The following is a 26,572-nucleotide window of genomic DNA, read 5'->3' as shown; positions in this document are numbered from 1 at the left end:
CCTTCTCGAGAGGACTATGTGTGCGTGTTAGAGGAGACCGTGGGTGCATGTGTGGTAACATTTTAGTCAGGTGAAAGGTCTTCTACTGCCTTTCTTGTGTCACACTGGCTAGCAATTACCCAATGTGTGTTAAGTCATTGTTTAAACTGTGGGGACTCTATTAGACCTGAAACAGACAGACAATTAAAGCCTCATTACTCCAGATGAATTATGGAGAAGCTGGTCAAGGCACTTTAACCATTGAGAGTAAATAGAATGGAGGCCAAAATTCTATTTCATTGTTGAAGCCAAGTTGGAGCCAAGGTTGGACCCAAAAAGACCAAAAAATGGCCAAATCCCATTCATTCCTATGAGAGACATAAAACCCTGTATCTCCCTTAAATGCCACTCCAGGGGGATAATTTTTCGCTCAACTAGTAGGTCCCCTTGCTCTCCAACTTACCAGGGTGGTGATTTTTTGTGGTGATGTTTTGTTTTAGAGAGATATTAAAAGTTAAATTGACCAATGAGCATCAGAACATGGTTTGATTGACCGTTAGAAGTCTTGTTGTTGTCCAATCAGCACCTGCGTTTGGCGTTGCTAAGGTGGAATGTAAGTTGGAATGTTCCCAAATCTGGCTTCAAAGCGTTGAATGGCAAATAGCGTTGATTTGGCGTCCATTCTATTTACTGTCAATGACTTTAACTGAAACAGGCTATTCACACAAACCCATATAAATGCCAACAGAAGAAAGGGCATTGGGCAATGTGGTGAAAGCATGTGGAAACATCTTTATATGACTTCAAGCTTATGCTTCAGTGCTTCAGTCATTTCACAGTTCAGCAACTGAATAATTCTACTTTAATGATAATTTCAAATTTCATTCAATTCAATTTTCTACCCTTCCTTGCAGGTGAGCTTTTTTTTTGCCAACCCCAAAACGGCTGCAAGTATTTCTCTTGGGCACCAAAAGGTTATTATCCATGCCTGGATAAGCAACCAAACCAAAACGTTTACCTGCTCTGTGTGGAACTGTGGTGATACTCTGATGGTTTTTTTCCATGCACGGATGCCCTACCTATGAATTTGCTTCCGTTCTGCAAAGCGCCTTGGCCAGTGCCTCTGTCAGCACCTTGCATATACACAGTGTGAGATGGTATGGCTGTGCATTATCCTCAACAGTACTGGTGTTATCAAGTGAACAAGGCTGTATTCACCACTGTTATTTAATTTGCGATGTAAGATGTGTGTGAAATCTCAGAACAGTCCCACCTTGCAAGATATCAGCAACACTTATGAATAGATCAAGAATTGGTTGGGATGTGAGAGTTGAGATGAAACAGTTGAACTGCTACATAGAATGAAACAAATAGGCCTAAATCAGTAGATGGAGACTGAAACAATTGGATCGCTATAAAAGAGCGAAACAATTGAATTACCAAATTGTCAATGCAATGTCATCCAAAATCTATATGCCCTTATGGTGCTTATTTTTCAGCCTTCTATTGGTTGAAGAACTGATTTGTACACCTATGACCAGAGAGATAGTCCAGATCAGATAGTCTGTGATTTAAAAAAAGGAGAAAAAAACCCAGACGTGAGAGGTAGGCAGTACTTGTTCTATACGGCTGTATAATCCATCAGTCAGTTGCTATTGGCTGGATGACATACACAGTAGGCCTATGTAGAAGGGGACAAAGAGATCTTACTAATAAAATGAAACCAGGAAATGGACATTAAATGAAAACATTAAAATGAACAATGAACCATCCTCTCTGCTGGTAACATCAATGATATCAATGTCACCACTGCCGACAACAACAGACCCCAAACCAAGTTTCAAGTAGTAGGCGAGTACATTTAGGGTTTAACCCCAAAAAAATTGATACAAAAGTTTTTTTTATGGATTCTATTACTATTGGACCTGCTAAATGACATACTAAAAATCTAGTAAAATCTGACTTTGGGAAATGAGTTTTTTCAACATGGCTGCCATAGGCTTATTATAAGGGTCAAGAGACACTCCAGGTGAATAGGCCAAAAAATGTAGCTTGCCGATATCACCATGAAACTTAATCCGGTGATTACTCACATATTTGTGAGAAAAAAATGTATTGCAAGTTTTCTGAAATGTTATGTTTTAATATGGTAATTGGACTATATCTAATTAAATATGCATTAAATTTCAAAATGCAAAACCCCAAAATCTGAAAAAGCCAAGCTCAAAATTACTCTTTTATTTTGTTTCTAGTAAGCCAGAGGATATCTTCAGAAGAGATTATGGACATCTCTTTTTGTTTTGTAGTAAATCTAAAAGTCTTTGTGCAGACACACCAGCTAGCATTTTGTTTTCAAAACATGATTATTTAACATCTCTCTTAGATAAATAATTGAGTTGTATGTGTCTCAAGTTCTTCCAGACATTCTTTGAGTCTGGTGGTATCATTCTTAGCATGTATCAAGGGCAAGGTCAGCTGTCCTCAAATCATAGCCTCTCCACAGAGGTGTCCTAAGGGCTGGTGCTGGGACTCCTATTTGCCATGTACACCACATCACTGGACCATGTTATCTGTTCTCACAGCTTCTCATGCTACTGTTACACCCATGAAGCACAGTTACTTTGTGCCAGATGACTCCACGATCACACACATTTCCGCTGGCCTCTCTGAACTATCCACAAGTATGAAGGAATGCAACCTTCAGTTGAGCCTCGCCCAAATGCACTGCTGGTGATCCCAGCCAAAGATTTAGGTTGCCATGATATCGAGCTCAATATGGATTCTGCTACTGTTGCCTCAAATAAGTCCACAAGAAATCTAGGTGTCATTGTTGATGACCATCTATCATTCTCTGACCACATAGCCTCAGTTTCCCAGTCATGTCCTCTTTTTCATGCCGTATTGAATACAAGGCCCTGACCCTTGCCTATGAAGCTACAACAGGCCCTACTCTGGCTTACCCGAAAGCTATGCTAAAGCCCTATGTCCTTTCAGGACATTGTCTGTCTCCAGTACCAACCATTTCACCTTGCCCTCTACTTACACATGTAGTGGCTCCTGTCTATTCAGTTCAGCTGCTGAAAGACCCAAAATACCTCGTGACACCATGATTAATCACTGATGATGTGCCCTGACAAACAGCACATGGATATTATCATAGCAGTAGTGTCTTTATCCACCCAAACAGCACTCCAAACAAACAGATCCTGAAAACTGTTAGTTCATGCCAATGTAATTATCATGTAGTAACCTTTATTTTAAAAAACTTTGATCTTGAAAATGACACCTTTCCTGAAGTCAGATTTTCCTAGATTTTTAGTATGTTATTAAGGACACTTAGAGGTAACAAAATCAGTTGAAAAACCTTTTGTATCAATTTTTTTGGGGTTAGGTCTTTTTTTGCATAGATGTACTCGCCTATAAAGGGGAATAATAGCTTAAATACAAACTGTTCTCTTGGGAGGTGCTGGATGGGAGTTGTATTGATCCAAGTCTGTGTTGATAAACAAACTGAAGACTAACTCCACTCCTGTTGATTTGGGCCTTAAAGGAGAAGTCTGGCCAATTTCAACATTCAGTCGGCACCGTGACCCCACATGTCCATGTCAGGCATCAGCCAGAAACAAGTTGTGGTTGTAAGTCAGCTTAACCCATTTATCCCTAAGGCACCTGCAAAAAGCACCAGCTGAATGCATAAGCCCTTGTTGAGAAAGTTGCCCTCAGCCTATAAAAACCTAAATATCTTAGCCTCTGATGCACACAAAAAACATGGCATGAGTCGCATTTAAACCCCAAGACCCTCATCTTGCATTAGAATGTGTTCATTCAGCTGAAACATACCCACATTTTTTATTAAAAAGCTAAAATCTCAAGAGCATGAATGCAGCTTATATGTGTCTCCAGGCACCAAACGTTAAACAACATATATGAGTCATCAGACTAAAATGGGTTAATCGTGTGGGATGAGATCCACTTGCAGCCCCCTGTGTGTAGTAGAGGGATGGTAGAGTGGGACCACTAGTGAAAGGGAGGAGGTGGGATAATTCGAGAGTCTTTGCAGAAGACAGGTGAACGGGCAGGAGGGATTAAATCCCTGGGAAGTCAGGTATAGGAAGGCAGTCAATCACTCCTTGGGCTCCATCTGAACAACGGAAAAAATGACTACTATCGAGCATGGAAACGTGTTTCGTGGCCGATATTATGCATGGAAATGTTTTAACAGGCCTCTCATGGTAGAAGTACTGTAAATATTAATTCACCAGTCAACCACCAACAGATGTTTCATATACAAAGTGAAGGTGGAAGCCCTTAAGGAAAATGCCTCAAGCCCTTCAGATAGGATTTTAGTATTCAGCGCACCACCCTGATTCGTTCTCTTCTTTTAAAAAATGAAATAAAATAATGCTGCACACATGTTGGATATGCGGTTCAGGATGGTAGTGAGAGATGGAGAGAAAGACAACCAACTCTTATTAGCATTCAAACCCATTAGATATGTGAAGCGATTTCATTTTATAATAAATTCCAACATGATTGGGTTGTTTTGTAGCTATTCATTTCCTCCACATGGGCGGAATTCATCACTTGTCCACAGGCATGTAATGGAGTCATAACGCTTAAATAAAGTGGAAAAATGTTCAGGCCAGCAGAGAGCGAGCGCTTCATTTCAAGTTTTACAAATGACATGCATTAGTCGTTTTTTTTTTCTTTTATTTTGCACACAGATAAACCGGCCACATTTGTTTTAGTTTTTCCACTTCACTTCCTTATTGACTGTCATCTCCTGGGGACCAGGAATATGCACGCACACACACGTACGCAGGCATGCTGACACGCATGCATACACACACACACACACACATACACGCACACACACTCACTCACTCACTGCGCCTCCCCTGTCGACCGAGCATCATTATCCAGACTTTTCAGTTCGTGCTCCGTGCTCTCGCAACGGCTTCAACATTTGACCTTTCTGCTCGTAGATGGGAGGACCCAGACGACTGGCAGGCAGGCAGACAGACAGACAAGGGAGCTCTCTCTAATGGCCTGAAAAAGAGTTACTGCCAACTCACCTCACCCCGCAATTCCAGCCAGTGTCATTTAGCATGATAATGATTCAGAGCAAGCATTCTCATCCTTGTCTCATCAAATTCTTATCGGAGTCTGTAAACACTGCTTTAACCCGCCATTACCCCTACGCCACTCAAGCGTCGAGCACAAATCATCAAGTTTGCACAGTTAGTTATCATTTACGCCAGTCAGATGTTAATGTTTGAGAATCAACGCAGCTAAATTTAGCATGGTAATGATTTAGAGTGCGTGCTAGCATTTAATGCATCCTCTCAACTCGCTTTGCTGTTCTTCCGTAGAAACTCGTTTAACCCTCCGTAACCCCCACCTCCTCTTCTGTTTGGCGCACCAGCACTACGTAGGCATCAAGTCTGCCTGCTTACAGTTGATTATCTCGCTGTTATTCTAGTCAGGTGTAACATTCAGCAAAATGTCATTTAACACCGTAATGGTTTCGAGCGCCTGCATTTATCCCCACTTTGCCATTCCATCTGTAGACCCTCCATCGCCCTTTTGCTGCCTGACTCTGAAGCATCAAGCCTGCCTGCTCAGGGCTACTTATCAGTTATTCCAGTCAGATACATGGTGTGTGTGTGTGTGTGTGTGTGTGTGTGTGTGTGTGTGTGTGTGTGTGTGTGTGTGTGTGTGTGTGTGTGTGCGTGCCCGCGCGCGTTGTGTGTATGTGCGCGTTCGCGTTGTGTGTGTGTGTGTGTGCGTTGTGTGTGCGCGCACGCTCATTTCCCAAACAAATATGCAACACTGATTAGAATGCATGCATAGACTTTGTGGTTTGTGTGTTGTGTATCAGGGGATAATTGAAGTCTTTATAATTCAAATGGAGGCCAGGGATTGTTTTTTAAGGACAATAAATAAATAAATAAAGAAGTAATCAGAAGCAGGGGAAGTAGGAAACGGTGAATAAAGTGGAAGTTAAGTGATAACGGCACAAAGTACGCACAACAGAACGCAGTCCCTGTGTTTAAACCATCATACGCTGTATGTGAGGAGGGGCAGCAGTCTGTCTGACAGGCAGCAGTCTGTGACCTTTTTGTGACCTTATTGGTATGAGGAATTGAACTTGTGACCCTTTGCTGTTGGTGCAGTTATTTAACTGTAATTACTTGCCAATATTCAGTGAGATCCCCTGATGTAAATTTGGAGATACACTATAAATAAAGTATATCATCATCATCATCATCATCGTCATCAGTAGTAGTAGTAACAGTTTTATCAGTCTATAGGTAGGAAACTGAATATAGATGAGTGTATTCTTTGACATCTTCTTTTCTCTTTTCGGCGGTAAGTTACAGTGAACCAACATGGAAAAAAAACAGGCAGAATAAATATGCTAAATCTGTTTACATTTCAAAATGGCAACTATAATTAACCACATAAAATAATCAATGCAAATTGCACCACTATGCAAATTGAGGATGGACACAATAGCCTAAGCATACCAACCTGCTGTGAAATGGGGTCAGTGGTCATTAGAAATGCACACATACAGTACACTCACGCAAACACACGTGATACAAATGCTGAATGGCAATGAATGCTCTTGCATAGATAACAGCTTATGATGGCTTACAATGTAGGGGTGTTGTGTGACGGGTGAGTGGTTAAAAAGCATGGTTTCTACCAGACCTCTGTGTGTGTTATTAGCTCTGGAGCCCCCTGTGGCGCTGCAAACACACACGTCGGTCTGGGAACATGTAGCAAGATTCCATTTCTCCAGTCAAAATTAATCTAAACATTTGAAGAGCTATTTTCCAAAATGAGATGTATCCATTTTATAGAATGTTGGGAAATTTACATTTTTGTATTGGCCATTCCATTGAAATGCATTGCAAATGCATTTTTATAGAGGTTTTAAAGTATGTTCTCAAAATATTTGAATGCCAAGAATTCACACATAGACGATAGGACCTCTTAACAGTCAATTCAAATATTAAAATGCAAAAAGTCAAAAATGGTGGATATCGCGTTTTGGAAAAGAGCTCTTTAATTTATTGCTTTACTATCAATGGCAGCTCACATTGAGAAGTCACAGGACGTATTGTAGACTATATTGAGGCTTTAGAGATCAACAGAAAACATTTTTGAAGGACTCTGTTGATATTGAAGCAATACATGCTCCAATTGGCTGGAGAAATGGAATCCTGGTACATGCTCCCAGACCTAGTAGTGGAGCTCACGAAGCTGCGCGGAACTACAGGTTGGGCAAGCGCCAGGCAAGGGTTAAAGGAAGGGCATTCTAATTGCATGCTCTGGTGCTGTCTTCATACCAAACTACCCCCACCCCCTATGCGCACGGACCACTCTGGTGCCAGGGCTGGTAAGGGGTCAAAAAAAGGGTCTGGGCATTTTTTTTGGCGTGCACACACACACACACACACACACACACACACACACACACACACACACACACACACACACACACACACACACACACACACACACACACACACACACACACACACACACACACACACACACACACACACTCAATGCCAAAAGGAGAGGCCATTCAGTGGTCACTCACACAAAGTAAAAACTTGGCATATTTATTATTCACCCATGTACCGTAGCAGCCTGACAGAGTGAAAGAGAGGGAAAGTAGAAAATCATAGATGTTCTTCAACACATATTCTACCAGGAAGACACTAATGCTATACCGAGTCATACAGGATATACACATATACAGATATTGCCATATTGGCAATATCAAACACACCAGTTCCTGTTGCCTCAGGTACAAATACGTGTACCCATCAAGCAGGCAGCTGTGGAGTGTGAGAGAAATAAAAAATGTTTACCACCATGCCTGACCTACTGGGTATGATGTTTCTTAGAAGAACCTTTACTTTACTTTTTCTTGCAGGACGTGGAATTGAAGGACGTGGAATTGTCTTTTATGGTTTGCTAGAGCGATGCTCTTATGGATAGAGCCCATTAATATCCCATTTTTCTATCCTTAAAAATCCAATTGAATTAGCAACAGTGTTCTACTCAGGATGGGCCATTCACACAGTATGGGCAGCTCACTGCTATCTGCAACTCACCCGTACAGTATATTAGTGGTGTGGATCAGCACTGCCCTCACGATCCGATTCGATCACGATTCGGGAGGTAGCGATTCGATTCAATTCGATTCTATTAGATCCAATCCGATCCGATTCAATTCTACAATGCATTGCAATGCATTACATTTCTACTGAACGCAAAGCAAATGTTTAATCAGCCATGATGAGGAAATACAAGTAGTTAGATACTGAGCAACAATTTATTGGTTGTTTTCTGTATCAGTCTTGCAATGTTTTGAAGTGCTTTTAATTAATTTAACATTCATTTGCTCCCGAAATATCCATGGAAGTAATTGAAACTTTAAAAAATTGCCGGATCGATTCTGGAACTTGCCGGATCTGGATCTGGATCGTCCATGCCCCGGATCGATTCGGATCGCCGAATCGATCATTGTTGACACCACTACAGTATATAAACCTTGTAGGTAGAGCAAATATCCCTGAAAATCTCATATTTTCATATTGCCAACACTGATGGTGGGCTAAGAGACTTGAAATGTTCCATAGTGAATTCTATGCATCTTATACGGATTTGAAAATCGTTCAGCCTCTGTGTGCCGTCTGCCTTATTTGCATGCATAGATCTGATCTCGCATGCAGTCTCATCCATGAAGAATAATCAATGATACAACAGCAGACTGTCAGAAACACAGCAGCACAGAAGACGAGAGATCATACACGTAAAAGATGCGATGGGCTTTTCTACAAGAGCATATCTTGGTCAAAGGCGCAGATCTTGGTGGAAGGCCCAGGGAGAAAAAGTTTTAAAAGAATATAAGAAAAGACATGTCTTTGAACAACACTAGCTGTGTACACACAAAACGTGCAGGTGTCATTTTAGATTTCACATTTCGAAACGGACGTGAACGAAAGTCACAATGTCACAGTATCACAATATTACTCTATTATAAAGACTACGTATGTTGAAATAAATGAAAGAGTATACCTTACTCCTGGAATACACTTCACACCAACATGTACTATAGGTTGAACAGCCAACAGGAAGAGAAGCATACTTAGTAGTGTTCTAAACACACCAGCATACATATGCATGCGCGTACACACACACACACAAACACACACACACACACACACAGACACAGACACACACAGACACAGACACAGACACAGACACACACACACACACACACACACACACACACACACACACACACACACACACACACACACACACACACACACACACACACACCAGGTTGCAAGATCCCCATGGGTAAAGCAAGCATAAATCAATCCGTTGATGTGCCACAAATGAATGAGTTCGGTGCAGATGGCACCTGCAATGATGCCAGATATACACTAGCTCCACTCCCAAAGCCATAAGGGCCAGCGAGGGTTGTTAACTTTATGGCTTGCTCTCACAACACAAGCAGCTGGTGGGTCTCCCTGAGATCCTCATGAGGTAGTTTGTAGAGCGTGCACATCTAAAAGTACCAAATCTAAACAAAAAACATAATTAAAGGATAACTCCAGCCAATTTCAACATGCAGTTGTAATGCTCACAACTACCCTGGAGATTTTTTTTTCTTTTCTTCAGCCTTTTCCGAGATCCTGGTCATTGTAATAGGGGCAGGTGTTTGTTCAAAAAAACATCTTGATTTATTCCAAAAAACATCCAAACGGTTATGCAACATCAGCAGACAACTAGAAAACAGCGATAGCTTTTTGGAAAATATTTGGAGTAGGCCTATGTTAAAGGTACAGTGCAGGAGATGGTCAAAAAAGGTACTGCAACTATGCTGGTCATTGAAACTGGGTTGCCTATTGCCAAATTTGATCTTTTCATGAAAGTTTACCAACTAACTGACTAATTTTCTACTATGGCCCAAGTACAGTCATTTTTGCAGGTGCAGGCTATTTCTGAAAATTCAAAATGGCGAAGATCCCCCTTTTCATGTATGAAAAGTTTCCAGTCACTGAATACTTAGAATTTGATGGTGGTGGCAAGTATTCATGAAAAAGGTAACATTAGTGAATTTGTAGCATACATTCTGGAAATAAACAACTAAAAATCTCACACAGTGTACCTTTAAGATTTTTTAAAAATGTAAACAAAATCTGCCCCCAGAAGAATAGTTCAGATCTTGGAAAGGACTGAGCTGAAAAATGCAGCATCAACGGGTACAGATAAGTCAAGGGCCAAGTTAGTAAAGTTGGCTGGAGTTATCCTTAAAGGAGAAATATTTTTATTGATTGTAAAGCATTTAAAGGTACACTGTGCTGGAAATGGTCAAAAAAGGTACTGCAACTATGCTGAAACTGGGCTGCCTATTGCCAAATTTGATCTTTTCATGAACGTTTACTGAGTAATAAACAAATATTTCCTAGTATGTTCCAAATAGAGTCATTTTGGCAGCTAAAAATGGCTATTTTTGGAAATTCAAAATGGTGGACCATGGAGAAGATCCCCCTTTTCATGTATGAAAAGTGCTTTTCTAGTCATAAAGAATAATTGATTGAATTTGATGGTGGTGGTAAGTATTCATGAAAAAGGTAACATTAGTGAATGGGCAGCATGAATTCTGGAAATAAACAACTAAAAATCTCAAACGGTGTCCTTTCAAATCCTATTATGCATGAATATTGCTACCATCTTTAAAACAGAGGTCATGGGAACGACATCTGTTAAACTTTGTTTGTGTTGCAAAGGTAATTAATAACTAATAGGCCTAATAGCCAAGGCCTTGATTAGGCAGACATTTTTTTAAAACCTGTTTACGTATAAACATGGCTAAAAATGAAAACAACTTTGTGAATGGTGCATTGTATCTCCTTAAATGTTATGTTTTTGAAAATCAGAGATTCAAAACAGATTTCCAAAACTCTGTATGTGGAAACAAAACTCCAAACTGATGCGTTTAAGAATAGTTGCTTGAGATAAGTAGGTCCACTAATTGTAAATTAATGAAATAGTGTCATGCAATATTGCAGTGACTTTGTTTCTTAAAATATACAATAGGTTAAATATTGACTTCTGTGCTTTTTTCTTTCTAATACTCCCTTGAGATAAAGACACAAGTAAACAAAAAAGATATTGTCTGCTTTTGTCTTTGAAAAAACAGTCTAGACAATTCTTCTAGACAATATTAGGTGCCTAGCAGGATGAAGGGTTTTCTCGAGGTGTGTGTGTAACAGATGGTTTAACCATGAGGACATTATGCTTGCTCGATCTTACGCCCTCACTGTGCAAACAGCTCCTCTTGTCTGTAACACTCACAGCAATCATGAGATGCTCCTCTGCACATGAATAACCGTTGGAAGAATGAGGACTTTCCCCCACAGCTCCCATGGAACTCTTTTAAAATCCTGCACACAGTGACATACCCACCCTAGGATTTTGCTAAAATTGTAATGCTCAATGTTCATTACGTATTTTCTCATCCATGCCTTGGCTTACAGACATGTGCTATATATCACTAGAAAACTCTACAATGTATCATTCAAAAATAAGACAACACACTACACCCTCGCTGTGTGTACACAGCTTCTGTTGTCTCTACCACCCACGGCAGTCTTTAGACGCTCCTCTGCACTTTGCTTTTCAGGGTCTGCGAGCTGGCCAACAAACCCATCAAAGCTTAAAAAAGGCCAGATGGCTTACAGGAGGCAGAACGTTTCTGGATGAAATCTATCCAAACTTTTGAAAGCATGCGTGACATGACAATGATCACCTCAACTGAATTGCCAATGAAGCCTTCTTGATTTTCCCTGTGTAGGATCAATGAAGTAAAATCATCAAATGAAATCTTGAACGAAGAGAAGACACCGGCGCAGCTCAGATGGTAGTATTTATATCCACTTTCACTTGTGTAATGGTTTTTAGATGCGTCCCAGCATCTCTATAAGAGGGTCTGTCCGTCCGTCCGTCCGTCTGAAACGCATTCCTTGTCTGAAACGCTGTCTGAAACGCATTCCTTGTCTGAAACGCTGTCTGAAACGCATTCCTTCAATTGTTCCTTCCCGTGTCCACCACAAGGCGGACGGGAGTTACATTTTTTTTTTTTGAAAAACATGGCGGCGATTTCTGTGATTTCCAACATCACGTTTTTGCTTAATATAAAGACCCTAAATGCTTATAAATGTCAAGACTACCACGGATTGATGTAAAAATGCACCACGAACGTATGTAACACAAGTAGGTTACCCCACATTGCCATTTGATCACTCGATGTTTTGAGCTAACCGGGTAAGCTAATGTTAGCATTTTACCAGAACCAGGCTTATATTAGACTACTTCTATATGATTCCCTGATTGACGCTCCCTATACTTCTATAAGGATATAACGGGGCTTAAATGTTATCTAGGACCAAAACACAATCGCATTTAAGCCATGTACACACTGTGTTGTGATATTGGGTGAGTAATGTGTGCAAACGACCGTTCGCCGTTTGTTATCTCGCTCGGTCTACCCGGTGTCAGCTGCGAGACAGGCCGCGCCGCGAGGCTCGAAAGTCGGCTGAGCAGCGTAGTTAGCCCCGGGGAGAATCTAATGGGAGTATGCGTGACCACACCCCCAGCGCGATATTATGGAACCGTAATAAGTTGACAGGCGACCAGCAGCGCTACAGCTCTTCCTCTAAACGTGAGTTTGCAAACATTCTGCCACTACGTTTCAGTGAGTAGTCAGTGTTCTCGAACTAGTAGACAGATGGGCCCCACAGGTGCTTTCCCTTGCGCTCAGAGAGAGCACGGGACAGAACGCGTCTTTTGCTTCGTAATTGGTTTGCAGTCGTAAGAATTTGGTAAACTCTGCCACTGAAGCTCACTGCTTTGTGCCTTGACGGTAAAAAGCTGGCATTGAAAATTAAGCGCACAATGCATCCAAAGGGTGAACCCATAGCGCATGATTCACCCAAACGGTTTTATTTATTTATTAGGCTATTTGGCGATGTTTAGTTTCTTTCCCACATGCACATGATGCTGAAATGGCATGATAGCCTACTAAAGGTTGATAAATAACCTAGTACTAATAATATCTGGTAATTTGTAATGTAGCCACTTGATCTATGTGAAATTTGAAATTAGATGCTTCTTTTCCAAATCCAAGCATGATGGCCTTATTATAGTCTAAACTGCAAAATATAAAGCTTTGTCTCGTCATTTCGCTGCCTGCCACATTATTTGGAGTTTCCATGGGCAATAGGCTATGACCAATAAACAAAAAGCACATCCTCAGAGGGGGGTGGGCGTTGACAGGTTAGGAGGAGGCCAGCGGGGCGTTTTGGGGGGAAAAAGGTTGGAACTGGCATAGAGGGACGCATCTGTTGTCCGCCTGTCGGCCTTGTTTCCTTGTAAATAGTTTTCCCTGGGTGTGGACTCAATGAGTAACCGATGAGAAGGACCAATCGCCTATTGCCACACCGCATAGGCCTGCACCTGTCAAATCAGCTGATACCAGATAACTGGGTTCCTCTCTCTTCAGTACTCATGGACTCTGATGAAGATGGCTTGCCATCGAAACGTTAATCCCTAACATGTTGTGCACTTGAATTAAAAAGAAAAAGCATCCCATCTGAGCTGCTCCGGTGTCTTCTCTTCGTTCAAGATTACCTGCCTCCCTCCCGTTGACGCACCGGATGTAAAAACAGAAGTGTGTGGAACCCCTTTTTTCATCAAATGAAATGTATGAATGTATGGTGACGCAGGGTGTGTTAAGCCAGGCTCACGACTACACGACTATCGGCCCAATTCTCGGCTGACTGTCTTATTATCTCAGGCACTGACACAATTATTGGTCTGGAACTGCGGCCTCTACAACCCGTGTACACACAGGCATACACACCTACACGTACTGTCCGTTAATCTCCAATAAAGACCATTCACCTCACATCAGTGTGACAAGGGCCCATTAGATGCTCAAATTCTGAGACATTACGCTGTCACAAAAAGGATTTGCTCACCTTGATCTCCTCCCTCCTCAGTTTAGAGCAGTGCCCAGATGGATACCCCAGAATGGAGTGTGGTCATCCATATAGAGTGAACGTCATATAAAGAAAACGCCATAAGGGTGTGACGAGGACCGTGACAGCCAGCCTGACATTAAGGCAGCATTAAAAATGTCGTCACAGGCCATTATGAATACTGGCTAAGGGTACTTAGCAAAGGGTCATTTCATTAGTTTTGTCAATCTACATCTACCGCTCAAAGGGAAGCATTGAGCACTCCAGCTAATGGCTAAGGTGCACTTTACTTACTTAGGGAGAACCTTTGTTTTGACATAAAAAGTGAAGCAGTTCTTTTTTATTTCAGATTTTTGCTTTAGGATGACATAACACAATAGAGGGAGAGAGAGTGTGTGTGTTTTCCTGTGTGTCATTGTCTAATGTGGACCATTACTCATGACATTGCTCTCAGTATTTGATTTCTTTCTGTCTATTAGACAGGAAGGTGCGCGCGCGCGTGCACACACACACACACACACACACACACACACACACACACACACACACACTATCTGTAGGATTGTGGTGGAAATGAGAGGTGATAGAATGAGTACAGGTGTTTGTGGGTGTATGTCATTCTAACACTGCTGACAGCCAAGACTGACGGTATCTGTCGAAAGGAGAAAAAATATATGAAAAACAAAGAAAGAAAGAGCAGAGAAAGAAATAAGAAACTTCTGGCAAAACTGCACTCCAAGAGTCTAGGAAACTTTTTAATTTCTTCTTTGTGTCCCCTATTATTACTTCCCTCCTATTCATCATTCAGTTTTTCCACTTTGCCTTCCAGCTTTGTCTTTCACAATTCATCTGCCAAACGCAGATTTTCCCCCCTACCTCGCTTTTTGTCTTCTTCAAGCCACAGTATTTTGACTGTGTTGCACTCACGTCTTGCTCTATGTTTGCTCATGATAAGCATGCAAGTCTATTGTAAATATATTCAATTCATCCTATACAAACATGCTATGTCTATGGCAGCAGCTGCACTTTGAGTGAGCATGTGAGTGTGATAACAGTCATGTACGTTTGTATAACAGCACGTTTAGAGTAGAGTAGAGTAGAGTAGAGTAGAGTAGAGTAACTTTATTGATCCCCAGGGGGAAATTCAGGTATCCAGTAGCTTACATAAATACACAAATACACAAAAGCCCACATGGACATTTCAAGACAAAAATAAACACAGGAATAGTCATCAGGGTGGGGACAATAACATAAAAAAATAGAGATAAATGTAGAAAAAGGTAATTGTGCAAAAAGACATTCTGTGAGTTGGGATAGACCAAAGCAGAAAAAAACATACTCTGTCAGTTAAGGTAGACAACAAGTGTTGATGGATACATCTATGATATAGTATAGTATGTAGAAGTAGGCAGTGTACAGAGTATGATAGGGGTTGAACATTCTTACAATGTCACAGTAAAGTACAGGTAAGTGTTTTAGGCAAGCACACACACACAACACACACACACACACACACACACACACACACACACACACACACACACACACACACACACACACACACACACACACACACACACACACACACACACACACACACACAAAGAGGTTCCCCAGTAACTGGGCCAGCTCCGACAGATCACAGTCTTTGCTTGTGGTAAGCAGGAAAAACAGGTATGTCCAGTGGTCAAGGGTCAAAAGTTCCTTAGTGCAGTTATTGGACAGCACACACACACACACACACACACACACACACACACACACACACACACACACACACACACACACACACACACACCAAGAGGTTTCCCGGGCTGGGCCAGCTCTGGCATCTCAGGCAGTCCAGTCCCCTATGATGATGTTCTTCTTAGTGTCTTTCTGTGTGTTGTTAAACAGCTGAATTGCCCATGGGACAAAGGACTTCCTTAGTCTGTCAGTCCTGCAGGTGAAAGCACGGAGTCTGTGGCTGAACAGACTCAGTTGGTTAGTGAAGGTGGCGTTAAGGGGGTGATGCTGATTGTCCATAATAGAGTCTAGTCTGCTCAGTGTTCTGCTCTCGGTTATTGAGGTGAGTGTCTCCAGTTCCATGCCCACCACTGATCCCGCCTTCCTCACCAGTCTGTCAAGGCGTCCAGCATCTCTCTTCCTGATGCTTCCTCCCCAGCACGTCGCAGCAAAGAAGAGCACGCTGGCCATGACAGACTGGTAGAACATAAGCAGAAGTCGGCTGCAGACATTGAAGGACCTCAGCCTTCTGAGGAAATAGAGCCTGCTTTGGCCTTTCCTGTAGAGTGCATCTGAGTTTGTGGACCAGTCCAGTTTATTGTCGAGGTGCACTCCTAGGTACTTGTAAGTGCTGACAGTCTCCACTTTCTCTCCCCCAATAGAGACAGGCGCCAAGGGTGGGAAGGAGCGCCTGAAATCAACCACCATTTCCTTGGTTTTGGTGGTGTTCAGGTGCAGCTGATTGTTTTGACACCATCCCACAAAGTTGTCAACCAGTCCCCTGTACTCCTCCTCCTGACCATCTCTGATACACCCCACAATTGCAGTGTCGTCTGAGAACTTCTGCATGTGGCATGTCGCAGAGTTGTAGCTGAAGTCTGTCGTATACAGAGTGAACAGTACGGGGGAAAGCACCGTTCCTTGTGGCGCTCCTGTGCTGCTCACCACTGTCTCAGATGTGATGTCACCCATCCTTACAAACTGGGGTCGTTCCGTGAGGTAGTCAGTGATCCAGGTCACCAGGCCAGGCTCCACTCCCATCTGCACCAGTTTATCTCTCAGCAGCAGTGGTTGAATAGTGTTGAAAGCGCTGGTTTAGGCAACAGCAGATGAAAGTAGAAAGCTGAAGGGAGAACTTTTTTGTTGTGAAAAGGTCTCTCAACACACACACACACACACACACACACACACACACACACACACACACACACAGCATGTGAACACTTGCCTCAGTTGAAATCCTGAAGACCATAGAAGGTTCTGTATGTAGATAAAATGGGAAGTTGAAGGGAGAGCTGTTTTGTTGTGAAAAGGTCTTTCTCACACACTCACTCTCACGCACAGCATGTGAACGATTGCCTCAGTAAAAATTGTGCCGACTATAGAAGGTTGGCTATGTTGATAATGCAGAAGGTGATCGCACGAGTATATGAGCACATAAGTCCAAACCGGAAAGCTCAGTCAAGTCCAGACTGAAAACCGAAGACATTCAAAAGGGAGATTGCAGCCTGATTTTTTTTTTTACAATCATCAGAACAGCGGGCCACTGATGAGAGAGACAGCCAGACAGCCAGAGAAGAGGCAGAGACACAGAGAGTGAGGGAAAGAGTGGAAGTGTAGGGTTTAGAACTGCATTAACTGATATTAAAATGCCATCTTGCAGCAGAAGTGTCAATTATCTCTTCTACCATCACTCTATCAGTCTGTATCTCTCCCTTTCACATCTTTATCTCTCCCTTTCACATCTTATCTTAATGTCTGTCTGAAGGGGCATGTCTCTCCACCTTTCCCCTCTACCTGTCTATCTATTCCATGATATTTTTTTCTTAACCTGGGAGACCGCATGCCGCTTTGTACATTTGTTACAATCTGAAAGACAACATGGAAGCTTGTCGGAAAGTGCTAGCTTGAGGTAGAAAGAAATTCCAAGAGTGGGGACGGGTAGAAAGATGATGATGCATATTACTCAATAAATGAAAGCTTATAGTTTGTTTGAGTGAACACAACTGACACAATTGGCTATAGACCCAGTCGGCAACTCTGGGCCCGCCCATGAAATTGCTTGTTTTCCCCCACGTTGGGTAATCAATATGCCAAATAGGCTCGTTTGTGACGAAGCAGCAAGATTTTTGCTAGGCAGTGGGCATGCGCACTTTGCCAGTTTGATGCGCACTGCCTAGCAAAAATCTTACTGCGTCGTCACGAACGAGCCTATTGACTGGCGGTGATTGGATCGCACGAGCATTCGGAGGGGAAAACAATAAGGTTGTTCATGATGGAGTTTTTCTGCCAGGCAGCAAGATTGCTAGGTAGCGAACAAGCCCACTGTGTCCCGCGTGAAGCATCCTGGTTAGAATGTCTGTCCACGACGCAACATATGGGAGTGACCTCTGCGCCGCAGTCATGTCGCATGGTGTTAAATCATCGCTGAAACAACGCGATTTGCAAAGCAGCCGTACAGTCACCTCAGTAACTGCTCTGGCTTGGGACCTCCTCCATGCCGTCGGTAATCTACCCTGATTGGCATTCATCTATCTGGCGTGAATTGCGGGTGTAGTCCACATGCTTGTGAGGCAGTCGTCATGCCACACACACACACAAACGCACGCACGCACGCACACACACACACGCGCGCGCGCACACACACACACACACACAGTAGTTGAAATCTGATGGTTAGTAATCCACCTTTAACCCTGCAAAGTATTATTGGCAAACTCCATCTGGAACTTTCAGTTGGTGAAAGTGTCCCACACTGGATTTAAAAGGATGTCCAATCCCTTACCTTGCCAAAAGCAGCGCCAAGTAAGAAGCAGCGTTCTTTATATATTGGGAAATCATGTTAGATAAAACTGTCCATCTTGTTTGCCAAGCATTCAACCCCACCTTTATTAGACCAAGCAGATCTCGTTTTGATCACGAAAATATCTGCTTGGTTGCGTCCGAGCTTAATGTCGTTTAATGGGCGGGCCAGAGGAGCCAACTGGGTGTACGGTGTAGGTCAGTGACTTTTCAGACTTAGCACACGTCAGGGCGGCGTAACGACAGCCAGTGCCACTATAGTACAGTATTTTTGTTTGTTTGAGTTGACTATCTAAGAAGCATATTCATTGTAGCATATCAACCACCAATTACTAATGAATTTATTGGTATTGGATGCCGTTGCGCCTTTGCCCTACACCTACTTCCATGAATTAGACAATGACAAAATCTTAATACACTCATTCCTAAAATCCTAATTTTAACAACTTGCTATATATAAAAATGATTTAAAGTGCATGTGCATTTTTTGGGACACCCCTATTCTATTCCACCAACAGCAAACCTGTAGCATACTACTAGCTGTTGGGAGACTTTCTTTTTTTTTAAAGTTTCTACTATGGAAAATGCACCAATATTATCATCCCATTCTCTCTGCCCAAGGTCATGTGATCTGTGAAGGTCATCTGTTACGTCACTCAACATCAGACAGCAATTATTCCCCTTGTTAGGCGCTTAGCTGGTACTTATGCTGTCAAAGGCTGAAGGGCACTGCAATATAAGGGTGGTAGCCACAGTGATCCGACTTTAGTACCACACACAAACGCACGCACGCACGCACGCACACACACACACACACACACACACACACACACACACACACACACACACGTTGAAATCTGATGGTCAATAATCCACCTTTAACCCTGCAAAGTATTATTGGCAAAGTCCATCTGGAACTTTCAGTTGGTGAAAGTGTCCCACACTGGATTTAAAAGGATGTCCAATCCCTTACCTTGCCAAAAGCAGCGCCGCAAAGCCAATGTCACAGAGCTTTATTTTGACCAGGAAATCAAAACTGTGATGCAGTTAGATACTGCTGTACAGAAACAGCACACTGATAGACACAGAATGGTAATGAAAGCGAGACAGGATGATGAAAAGGAAAATAGGCAGGTCACACAGACACACAGACACACACTGTACAGCCATCTGTTACATGAGCAGTCCCAACCGACTTCCCTTGGCTGGGATGAAGAGAATCAGGTGAGGGAATAGATTATCTCCCAAACTGGGAGACCCCTACGGGACCCCTACGGGGGTCGTGGAGTTAATGGAAGGGAGTCACGGACAAAAGAGACTTGTATTCATGTGTAGGGTTAATAGATGTATTGGATTTGTGGATTGGGTCTGTGAATTTCAAGCAATTTTACAAGCTATTAATGGAAAACCTAGCGATATTAATTAACTTTCACATGTCTTAAGGCAAAAGAAACACCAAAGTGTTTAAGTTAAACAGTTAGACATAATGAACTTAATACATATGATATTAATGGTCAAAAGAATTGCCTTAGACTTGTCCGCTAATATTGCTAGAAATCCTGCTTGCTAGGCTAAGACTATGGTGGGAGGGGGGGATCGCAACACTATTCTAAAGTCCTAAAGTGGGTCCCCACTGAAAAAGTTTGGGATCCACTGGCATACTGTATGTAGCCTACGGTAGCACATTTCAGAAATAAAGGTGAAAAACCTGGTGATACTGAAGGCTTTCAATTTTTGCTCCAAACACAATGTCCACATTGTGTTTAGTTATGTACAACTTGTAAACAATAAATTAACATGTATAACATGAAAAATGTATTGCTGTCCCAATGCCATGTTTAAAACTTCCTAGCACAAGTGTAGAAACGTGAAGAATTCTGGGTATTTTGAAACAACAAGGATGAAGCAAGTGCAAATTTGAACATTCTTCGAATTAAGGGTCTGGGCCATGGTACATATCTGAAGAATGCTTTGGAGCAGCACTTGGTGAGCTGCGATGACATGGTGCTGAAAAGCAGAAGAGTCGAGAGGTCTAGGAGTAGTGTCACATGAATCCAGCAGGAGGCAGAGATGGAGTTTTGCAGTTTTATTTTTGCCACACCCAGCTGGAACAGCCTCCACCTGAGCACCTGGTGCGTCTATTGTTGCCACCAGCAAGTGCTCTTCCGGGGGTGGGACTGGTGCCGATGCGTCTCCTTCGGTGGCGGGATACCTGGACAGTACGTCTGCATTCGTGTGTTCACGACCCGGACGTTACTGGATCTGATGGTGGTAATTGGCCAGCTGCTGACCCCAGCGTTGTTTGACTGCTCCCAATTTTGCCGTTTGCAAATGCACTTGGGGGTTATAATCCGTTACAACAGTGACCTTTGCGCCCCATCGATAATCCGTTCGTTTCTCGCTTAAGGCCCACTTCATCGCAAGGAGTTCCATTTTGAACGAGCTGTAGTTGGAATCGTTCCGTTCAGCTGGGAGGAGGCTCCTGCTGGCATAGGCGATGACCTTCTCCACTCCCTCTTGCTTCTGGGCCAGGACAGCCCCAAGACCGGAGTTGATGGCATCCGTGTACAACAGGAACGGTTGGGTGAAGTCCGCATAAGCCAAGATGGGGGCCTGCAAGAGTTCAGCTTTCAGCTGTTGGAAAGCCGCCTCGCATTCTGGACTCCAGGTGATGCTGGGATAAGTGTTTCTCCGGGGGCGTCCCATGACAGCCAGCAGAACGTTGAGTGTTTTGGCGATCTTGAAAAAGTTTTTCATGAAATGCCTTTAATAGCCGACGAATCCAAGGAATGCCCTTAAGTGTTAAACTTTGTCAGGGTCCGGTGCAATGCCCTGGTAGCTGACGCAATGCCCCAAGAATTTCACCTGCCTTCGCAACAGCTGGCACTTCTCCGGTCTTAGTTTGAGGCCATATTTCTCCATGGCCTGAAATACTTCTTCCAGGTGTTTCAGGTGTGACGAGAAGTCAGGTGAGAAGACTTATCACGTCATCCAGATATACCAGGGTGGAGTTAACCAGCTGCCCATTCAAGCAGCGCTGCATCAACCACTGCAAGGTAGCCGGGGCATTGCAGAGGCCAAAGGGCATGCGCTACCACTCGAACAGGCCGAAGGGTGTGGTGAATTAAAGCGTGGCTCGGGCCGTTTTTTTCTGTCCGAGCCCGGCCCTCAGCCGACAGAAAAGTGATCAACCCCGACCCGAGCCCGAGACTAATTAAAATGTTTGTGTCCGAACCCGTCCGAAGCCCGAGACCACTGTAATAACAACAGAACCTGTGCGCAAGCAATATTTTCTATGTGGCCTCCTTCATACTCAAAATAGCACGTGATAAATAGGCAACTAGGATGAGACAATTTGCTTTAGCCTAATTTAGTTACGCACGCATAGTAAGTATAAACACACGCATACATGTGACAGCGCACCTTATGTTTCTTTCGGTTAGACCAGAGATGTTGGGTGCTGTGATCAAATGCATGGGAGGGGCGTGAGAGGATAAGAAAGGCGAAAACTAACGAATACGGTTTGGATGCAGTCAGCGCGGCTATGGACGCATTTGTTACGTTACTGTTAGTGCAAATAAATCCCCGCGAGCCGGTGAAGATGCCACTCCTTGTCGTTAAGAAGGATGGGCTATAAGTTCACCCCGAAGAACAGTAGCCTGTTCGGCCCTCCAAGAGAATGTAATTTCCCCTGATGTCCATGCGGTCAATATAAAATCAGGAAAGGTTGCACGCGCATAGTTACAACTGTAGGCTACAGTAAAAGTGACAAGAATTAAGAACCTACGTGAAGGACATGAAATGTCACAGCGGACAAAGTAGTAACAGGAAACCTCTTCGCCCCTACCTTAGGCAACTCCACGTAGCGTGTGCGTCTTCTTTAATCCATATTATGCTCCTTGCTACCCCTTGCTGGAAATGTAATCCTTGGCGAGCAATGCAGTGACAAACTTCGTCATTTTATGTTCAACATTTAAGACAGCACCGAAGGCATGCTAAAACATGGCCTACACTAGACCTACAACAAAAGACCACGCGTTCACTGACAACTGTATTTGGCGCTTATTAAGAAAGCAAGTTGACTCGGCATTCCTGCTCGGCTGACTGGGAGTGAGCGTCCATGTTGCCACTGGTAACTGGCGCGTGCATACAGCCAATAACAATCACTCGCACGAGTAGCCTACCAACATTTTCATTTATGCATATTCAATTACTTATTTTTTTAATCACAAAACTGCCGTTTGCATGAACTGAAACGTTTCCTCTGATTGCTTACAATTTTCACAATGTCTGTTTGGTTCAAGCCCGAGTCCGACAGATATTCTATTTTTTTTGTCCGAGTCCGGCACGGCCCGTCGGGTTCCGACCCGGCCCGTCGGGCTTCGGTCGGGTTGCCATGCTCTGTGGTGAATGCAGTGTTCTCCCGGTCCTCTTCGTCTACCCACACCTGCCAGTACCCGCCCGCTAGATCGAGGGTGGAGTACAAAGCGTCAGGCTGGTTAACGAGGCTTGGATTCGGGGGAGGGGAAAAGAATCCTTCTTCGTTCCGGTAATCCACGCAAAACCTCCATGCCCCCGACTTCTTCTGCACCAGCACTATCCAAGCTGCCCAGGGGCTACTACTCTCCTTCAGGCAAAAACCTGATAGAATTCATATTTCCCCCGTCTTAAATGAATATTTACCACGTGGGTCACCTTGGCCAGGTAGCCAATAGGCTGCGACTATTCATTTGGGCTGGGCTACTGTAACCCAGAGGGGTTGGGCAAATGCCCGACTCTTCATTCATTCCTATGATTCTAAATCTTTAATAAATCATCTACGACCATTTTCAACACCAATACCTTATCACCACCGGAAATATGACCATCAGATTGATACCAAACACATCATAGCAATTTTCAACCTGTCATAGTAAGCATTTAAATCACACATCTCAGATCTGGCGGGAACTCCTGCGAAGTGAGCTTTGAACATCTGGCCAGTTGACCAGAGGTGCGCTGGGAACACACCCCGGGGGGGGTGCGCGCTGAAATCAGCTGGAGAGCGCGCAGGAGCACACTGGCCCAGCGGTTCCATGGGGTTTTCATGCCGGGAGGGGCGCAATGCAAACAGGTGGCCAGGGTCTCCGAGCGATTACTCGAAGGGGGGTACTCACTCACACAGTACTTTTGAGATCCAGATGTTGGATATGCAATGTTTATCTTTGAAGTTAAAAGATAGCACAGAGGAGCCAAAACAAAGGCGATAGATTGTAAACAAAGGCGTTGAAATAAAGAAAAGAAACCCAAACAAATGTTAATATCGTGCCCGTGAGCCACCGTCTTCGTCAGGGCCCATATGGGGGGATGTTAAAACTCCTGTTTGTAAATATATTCTGATGGATCTATAGACCCCGACTCAGGAAAAGTACGCTGCACATTTTATATCCCACAATTACATTTAAAAATAGTTACAAGTATGCAGAATATACAGAATTGTAAATAGGCCTAATATACAGCTCCAAAGAATGAAGTCTTTAACATTGATTGATGGCAGGAAAACCCTGCAGTCTTGGAGAGGTCTGCATCCAGCAATGGCACCATTCAAACACATCAAGATTAAGACCATCCATCAACATACAAGTGGTCCTCAACCAATAGAAATCAAGTGGCTCTGGCAGATGGCATTCTTACACTGATTTCCAATGGCCTCCTTCCCTTCTCTACAGTTGAACATAAGGACTTCATTGGTATGTTCCAGCTTGTCCAAACAGCATTTACAGTGCCGACAACCTCTCAGAGACCGTCTCTTTCCACAGCGTGCAAATCTGTGACAGGCCATCCAACAAATCCCATGACAAATGCTGGCCATATCATCACAACCCTGCCAGGCAGTGTTGCCAGATGTGTCTAACCAAATCCCACCCAAAGGCTTCTCAAAATGTGCTAAATTCCGCCGAAAATCAACAAGTTACATTGACCTCTATGGGCCCAAAACAGCTGAAAAAAAAAAAAAAAAAAAAAAACGCTAAATGGCCAATTTTTCCAGTTTTTACCCGCAGACGCTCATCCCAAGTAGCCCAATTGGGCGGGCACCCACCCAATCTGGCAACACTGCTGCCAGGTGTGATGATGAGCTTGCAGCGATTGAAATGTAGATAGACTGCAGAAAATACTTGCCAGGTTTATTATCCAAGTTCTGCATAGTTTCAATATTCAGAGCCAAATTTCAGTTTCATAATAATGGACAATACAACACGATAAACGCCTCCACTAGTCCACGTTAATGACAATCGGTACGTTTACATGTGACATTTAAATTCAATTTAACGCGCTTTAAATCTGATTAAAACTTAATTCCACTTTAAAAACATGTTAACACTCACCCAACCGGAATTAAGTTTAATCGGAATTAAACTTAAATCCAAATAAAGTGAGTGGTTTATTCCTGTTTTAAATCCGATTAAACACTTTCCTTCATCATGTAAACCAGGGATGTCAAACTCAGGCCCGGGGGCCAAATTTGGCCCGCGGAGCCATTTTATTCGGCCCGCGAGATCATTTCAAAGTTGTCACACATACCATTCATGTATAGAGTAACACAACTTGAACATGAAATTTGCTGTGTCACAGTATGTGCAGACACATTTGAACTGACAAATATGATGGGAAAGAGTGTATGTGAAATTTAACTATGAGTATGAGGTGCATCCATGCACAATTTTAGTCCATTTTTTTTTTTTAATAATTGTTGAGTTTGGCCCCCGACTTCGTTCCAGATTTTGATTTTGGCCCTCAGTCAATTTGAGTTTGACACCCCTGATGTAAACTTTATTCCACTTTAACATCTATTCCGGTCGTTCCACGCATGCTCTAGTACTGCTACACGACGACCTAAAGGGGGATTCAGAGTCGCGCGTGCACGGAGGTTCTGCACAGAAAAGCAGCCACCACGCCCCCCTGTGCAGCGACAAAACGACCCCTGGCTGCAGTGCACGCATGCTTCTCCCAGGCTGAAATGTCCGTGAGCCAGGCACGTGCAGAGCATAGTTGCCCACGGTGCCCGAGCAACGGCCCTTTTGCCCACATTGGCTGATATTGCCCTTCCAAGGGAGGGGAAAATAATATGGCAATTATAATTTCATATTTCAATATAATTTGATTTCTTTATAATTCATAATTTTGATTGAAGTTTGTACAATAAAGACTTAAGTCAGTCATACAAATTCATCAGACCCGTCGAGAATGGGCACGAGCGATGCGAGGTAGGTAGGCTACGCAACAACTCCGGTGGGGAGGGAGGCCCTTGAGCGCCTATAAGACACACGAAAGATTTTGAAGATGCCTGGGTGTCGGCTAGAGCCCTACACACAGTCTACATATTAGGGTACAAAATATGCTCACAATCAACCTCTCTAATACAATGTTGAGTTTAGAACTTTTAGTTATCATACATCTGACAGCCAGCCAGCGCCACGTTTAGGTAGCAAAAAAACCCAACAGCCAGCTGTAGATATGCCTCGGAAAAATAGGCTAAGATTTCATGTTTCAACTGATTTGCTTTGCAATTCGTATTTTTGATTGAAGCTTCCTAAATTAAGTTTTCAAATTCAGATTCACCTGCACCTCGAGATAGGCAAAGGGAGGGGCAGCATGCGCGATGCGGGGGGCACGCGCAGCTCTACATGGGAGGGAGGGGGGAACAAGCATGCATGCGACTAGGGCAGAGACGCAAAATGTCGAAGATGTCGTGGGAGTAGAGCGACTGCCCTGACGGCCTGAGGTGAGCTGGAAACACAGCAGACTACACAGTATTAAACTACATGGTCACAATTAATGTCTCTTAAAGCCGATCTCGAGTTTAGGACGTTTGATCCTAAATAATCTGACAGCCGGGGTGTGCCACGTTCAGATATTGGGGGAATACGACAGCCAGCTAGCTTGCTTGCAGTCAACGTTTTACATGGCTCAGGTTGTTTTGTGGAAGGCTAACCCAACTAAGAAACATG

This window comes from Engraulis encrasicolus, chromosome 20 (genome assembly GCF_034702125.1).
Source record: "Engraulis encrasicolus isolate BLACKSEA-1 chromosome 20, IST_EnEncr_1.0, whole genome shotgun sequence".
Classification (NCBI taxonomy): domain Eukaryota; kingdom Metazoa; phylum Chordata; class Actinopteri; order Clupeiformes; family Engraulidae; genus Engraulis; species Engraulis encrasicolus.
This window is presented reverse-complemented; position numbering follows the sequence as displayed.